At 40.5% G+C, this 6,000-nt stretch overlaps 1 pseudogene across 1 annotated transcript; it reads left to right on the top strand.

The window, feature by feature from the left end:
- The first annotated feature begins 1,081 nt into the window (after positions 1–1,081).
- On the top strand, positions 1,082–2,464 carry LOC306642413 (ribosomal oxygenase 2-like; annotated as a pseudogene). The gene has a single exon. The product of its transcript is annotated as a ribosomal oxygenase 2-like (transcript).
- Positions 2,465–6,000: the final 3,536 nt, after the last annotated feature.

Below are 6,000 nucleotides of genomic sequence, written 5' to 3'. Positions count from 1 at the left end.
CATAAGTGATGAATCTTCAGAAAGAGAAATTAGGAAAACTACCCCATTCACAATAGCCTCGAAAAAAATATTGCTCATTTTTAAAAGGCAAAATCTTCAAAATCATAGTATATTTCACAAACACTCAGATAATCAAGTTTTACTTTAGACATTAATAATTTCCTAAGCATGCAAATAGGTTATAAACATCAGGGATACATATCACTGATCAGCAATTATATTTAACTTAATGAAATTTTAGTTTAGAACCCAAAGTTAAATGAAGAGCCTTCCATAAGTCAAACAAAGTAGTTTATTGTACAAGTTTAAAAAAAGAATGATTCACAATCCGGGAACACAAGAGCACAAAATTAGGGGCACAGGATCAGGCAGCATATACTGACAGAAACAAGATGTTTCTGGTTGCATGTTACCTACCCCGCAACAAACTCCCGGTCTTGTCTAGTTGCCAACATTTTGTGGGTATGCAGAAGACCAGTCTGTAGGAAAGGATGGGCTGGGTCCACCTGACTTCATCACACACCTCAGCTGCAGCCAGATTGTGCAGATGTCTCAGGGGCTGCAACCATGGGTCTCAGCTCCAGCACGTAGATGTGAGGGAAGTCAGCACCACTTTCTTTATGATGGGTCACCCTCTTGATTTTGCTGAGTTTAAATGTTTAGATATTTATGTCTCTTAGGTGTTTAGGTTGCAGCTGGTCCTTCATATATGCCAATTCTGCATCCTCATATTCAAACAATCTTAGTGGCAAAACAGAAACAATTCTAACTGTACTATATAAATAGGTACATTTTCCTTGTTATTACTGCCTAACTTGTTACATAATGCTTATGTTCTACTGGGTATTCTATGGAATGTCCTAATGGTTTAGAACACGCAGGAGGGAGTGCATGCATTATATGCAAATACTATGCATTTGCTATGAATGACTTAAGCATCCCTGGGTTTTGATATCTATGGGGCTCCTGGAACCCATCCAGACCAGCAGTTAAAAATTTATGCTGGGCCCAACCAGCTCGCGGCCGCGTGCAAAAGGCCGTGTGGGACAGAAAATCCTTCTAAGATTCTGGTGAGAATAATCCCTTCCTTGGGCTAGGGTTTGCATTCCCTTCCTGCTTGAAGACAGACAATGCCAAAGAAAATGAAGCCTGCAGGGAATGGGAAGGAAGAGAGTCCTGTTCCCTGCAAGCAGGTGAAGGCAGAGGCAGCTGGTGGGCCTTCCATCTTAAACTTAGAGAGCCCCAGTGGTTTCTTTGAAAGTTTCATTTCACCCATCAAGGTGGAGACTTTTTTCCAGGAATTCTGGGAGCAGAAGTCCCTTCTCATTCAGAGGAATGACCCTGCACTGGCAACATACTACAGACCCTGTTCAGGCTGACAGATCTGAAGAGTCTGTGCAGTCAGGGTATTATTTTGATCAGAAAAAGGCAACATTTCAATTTCACCAACCTCAGAGATTTAAGGATGAGCTTTGGCAGATCCAGGAGAAGTTAGAATGTTACTTTAGCTCTTTGGTCAGCTCTGATGTGTACATAACCCCCGGAGGATCTCAGGGCCTACCTGCCCACTATGATGATGTCAAGGTCTTCATCCTGCAGCTGGAGGGAGAGAAGCACTGGCACCTTTGCCCACCCACAGTGGCCCTGGCACGTGAGTACAGCATGGAGGCTGAGGCCAGGATTGGCACTCCAACACATGAATTCACATTGAAGCCAGGTGAGTTGTTGTACTTCTCCAGAGGGACTATTCATCAGGTGGACACTCCTCCAGGGCTAGCCCACTCTACTCATGTGACCATCAGCACCTCCAAGAACAATTCATGGGGAGATTTCCTTTTGGACATCATTTCAGGGCTGTGTTTGATACTGCAAAGGAAGATGTAGCATGATGGACTGGAATACCCTGGCAGCTGCTCATGCAGGTGGAAACCACAACAGTTGCAACAAGAAGACTAAGTGGTTTTTTGAGTTCTCTTGCAGACTGGCTGGAAGGCACCAAAGAACTACTTTCATCAGACATGAAGAAAGATTTTGTTATGCACAGATTCCCCCCTTACTACATGGGAGATGGAACAGAGCTGTAGACACAGGTGGAAAGTTACAAAGGTTGGACAGCATAGTGACTCTGCAATTTAAAGACCACACCATCCTCACAGTAGGGCCAGATCAGGATTGATCTGATGAAGCTCAAGAAAAGATGGTTTACATCTATCATTCTCTCAAGAATAGGAGAGAAATATACATGATGGGAAATGAGGAAATAGAGTCTCATGGACTTTGTTTCCCTTTTTCACATGTGGATGCACTGAAGCAAATTTGGAACAGTTCAGTAATTTCTGTCAAAGACCTGAAGCTTACTACAGATGAGAGAAAGGAAAGTCTTGTATTTTCCCTTTGGATGGAATGTTTAATCCAAGTAATCTAATGCTGTTATGAAATCAAATACCTGCTATTTTACATATTTTTTTTTAATGGGAAGCTGGTAGGAGAAATAGGTCAACTGTCCTTACTTACCAACCCCTAATCAAATTTATGGGAACATGGAAGGGAAAAAAAAACAAAAACAAAAAACACACACACAAGGTATTCCAGAATGTGACAAAACCGTATTTTTGACAAGTTTATTTACTCTAGTGTGGTAGAAAAGGCACAACTCCAAAAAAGTATCATGTAGAACTAAATGTCATTAACCTTGCTCTTTGAAAGTAACAACTTCTTTAAAATTGTTCTAGAGCCAAGAAGGTGATTTAAAACTATTAACATGAAAAATCTTAAGTTTTTTTACAATGGAAATATATATACCTTGGTGTATATATAAGCCCCCCTGTGAAAATAAAGTTATCCCTGTTAAAAAAAAAATTCTGTTGATTTTGCCTGTGCAAAGTTTAGGTGATCTCTGGCATTGTGTTTTCTCTCCATACCTCTGGCATTGTGTTGTCTCCAGTCACATACTGGATATGTAGGGAAGTCAGTCAAGGGAGCAGACCTGGAATCCTCCCAATGTGCCTTGGAGAGCTAGGCATGGAGTTGAGTGGGTGATGATGTCAATGAGATTTATGCAAATGAGATAGCCAGGGGTATCTCATAGCAGTTTATACCTACTTTGGGGGGAAATGTGGATGATAAAGACACTGAGAAAATGGGTGTACTAGGGAAATATTTAGGGCCAGGAGTGGTTTTATTTTTGTGTCTCTATATGTTTATGAATATTCATGTGTTTGTATTTTGAGGATTGAAGATATTGGAGCATATTCATTATCTCGGTGACAAAAGCAACTCTAGTTAGAACCTCAGGAAAACAAAAGTTACTGCTGGTGGAGAAACTCTGCAATTCTTTATTTTTGAAGATACCTGCAACTGTTGAGAGCAGTGTTGAGAAATAAAAATATAAGATAAGCATGTTTTAAAATACATATTTCCTGAAGTTCATGGGACCTCAGTACTATAGAAATGCGACTCCCCTTTGCTTGGCCTGTCCTCTTGAAGCTCATGGTCAAAGAAGCAGCCTTTCCTCTTTGGTCCATTCTCTCACTACCAGCCCTGTCCAAGCCACCATCTTCTCTTGTGACCCCTGCAGTCACCTCCTCCCTGGTTCACCTGCTTTCCCTGTAGATCCTCCTCTAGCTCCCACTTTTCTACTGAGAAGCCAGGGAAAGGCAACCCCCATCTGGCCTTTGCCCCCTTGGATCCATTCTATGACTTTCTTTTGCAGTCAGAATAAAATGTGAAGTGCTGACGAGAGTAACAAATGGGACCTAACTCCTCAGCATCTTTCCTATTGTCCTCATCTTAGCTCAAAGTTCTCCTCGGAGATGCTTTCTGTGGCCATCTGGTCTAAAATAGATCCCTGCCTGGTTCCTACCACCCCTGTCACCTTACCCTGTTTTACTGTCTTCACAGCTTCAATGATCACATCTTATCTTGTGCCCCTGTGCTCTCCCCAATGAAAACAATCAACAGATATATGAAAAAATGTTCAACATCTCTAGTAATAAGAGAAATGCAAATCAAAACTACACTAAGATTTCATCTCACCCCAATTAGAATGGCAATTATCAAGAACACAAGCAACAATAGGTGTTGGCGAGGATGTGGGGAAAAAGGTACACTCATACATTGCTGGTGGGGTTGCAAATTAGTGCAACCACTCTGAAAAGCAGTATGGAGATTCCTCAGAAAGCTTGGAATGGAACCACCATTTGACCCAGCTATCCCACTCCTTGGCCTGTACCCAAACGACTTAAAATCAGCATACTACAGAAATACAGCCACATCAATGTTCATAGCTGCTCAATTCACAATAGCCAGATTGAGGAACCAACCTAGATGCCCTTCAGTTGATGAATGGATAAAGAAACTGTGGCATATATATACAATGGAATATTACTCTACCATGAAGAATGATACAATTATGGCATTTGCAGGCAAATGGATGAAATTGGAGGATATCATGCTAAGTGAGATAAGCCAATCTCAAAAGGACAAATGATCTCCCTGATAAGTGGATGAGGACATATAATGGGGGGTAGGAGGGGTTAGCATTAGGGTTAGGGTTAGGTTTAGGGTTAGGGATAAGGAGGGTGGTAAGAATGGAGGAAGGAAGGACTGTATAGAGGGAAAAGGGGGGTGGGAGGAGTGAGGGGAAAAATAACAGAATGAATCAAACAACATTGCCCTATGTAAATTTATGATTTTTAATAAAAAAATTAAAAAAAGAATGTATGAACCATATGCCTCCAATTTTAGAAATGAAAAATAGATGTAAATATAAGCATGGATAAAGGACTGGAAAAATCTTAATGAAAATGTCAACAGTGAAAAAAAAAATATAATTGTCAACCTAAAATGAAAGGGCCTATTTGCTATAGTCATCTTTGTACCAAGAACTGTGCCCAGCACACTGTAGGTGCTCAATAAATACTGGCTAAGTTAATATTCTTTCACTTGCCAATAACTTCTCTAGCTAGTGTTCCATGTTCCCACTCCTATGGTTTTACAAGAAGTGCTCTTATTTAATAACCATGGTTTTTGGAGAAGGGTGTCAATATAACTGAAGCAAACTTGAAATGGATAAAACTTGCTTTCTGCTAGGCATTCACTAAGTACGAACTTAAGGGGAGTTTGATTAGGCAAAATGGAGCATCCCTTTGTTAACTGGGTGAGCAAACCTGATCACCTTGTCTCAAATGGACACGTGTAACATTAGCTTTGCTTTTGAAAGATGAGCTAACTTAGGGGACACACTGATGCAGAATGGAAGAATCCTTCAGGAAACCATAAAGACATTCCCTTGAGAGTGAGATGTCCTTTATGTTTTTTCTTCTTTTTTGTATGAGGAATTGAACCAAGGATGCTTTACCACTGAGCCACATCCCCAGTCATTTTTTACATTTTATTTAGAGACAGGGTCTCACTGAGTTGCTTAGGGCCTTGCTAAGTTGTTGAGTCTTGCTTTGAATTCATCATCCTCCTGCCTCAGGCTCCCAAGTCACTAGAGTTACAGGTGCACACAACTGCATCCTGGGAGATGTCTTGTTTAATCCACAGTTGTACAGTAAATTCCAGCCTGTGACTCTTCCTTTATACTAGTGCCAGTAAGTTTCAGAAGGTTGCTAATTTTATTGCATTTGCAAGTACAATATTGGCAAGTCAATTTGACCACAGATCTAAGCTCAAACCTTCCAATACACTTTATAGGTAATAAAAATCATACTTAGACTTCTATCTCTCTGACTTCTTATTGGTTCTTATATGACCCTGTACTCAGGAGAAGTAGGTGTTATTTATTGACCATCCACCAAAAATCCCCGACATGTATGAGTCAGTTGGATACACAGGCCTTTTATATAGGTCACTAATGATTGCTTTATTTTCAAATTTGATTCTTCATCATTATGGCTACAGTCTGACAACATTAAGTCAGTCAAACAGCAAGACTTTTAAAAGAAACATCTAAAGTACATTTTGCAACACTGATATGCAGCTTGGTTTCAGGTGCTC

The sequence above is a fragment of the Sciurus vulgaris genome (genome assembly GCF_902686455.1).
Source record: "Sciurus vulgaris genome assembly, chromosome: 12".
Lineage (NCBI taxonomy): Eukaryota > Metazoa > Chordata > Mammalia > Rodentia > Sciuridae > Sciurus > Sciurus vulgaris.
This window is presented reverse-complemented; position numbering and strand designations above follow the sequence as displayed.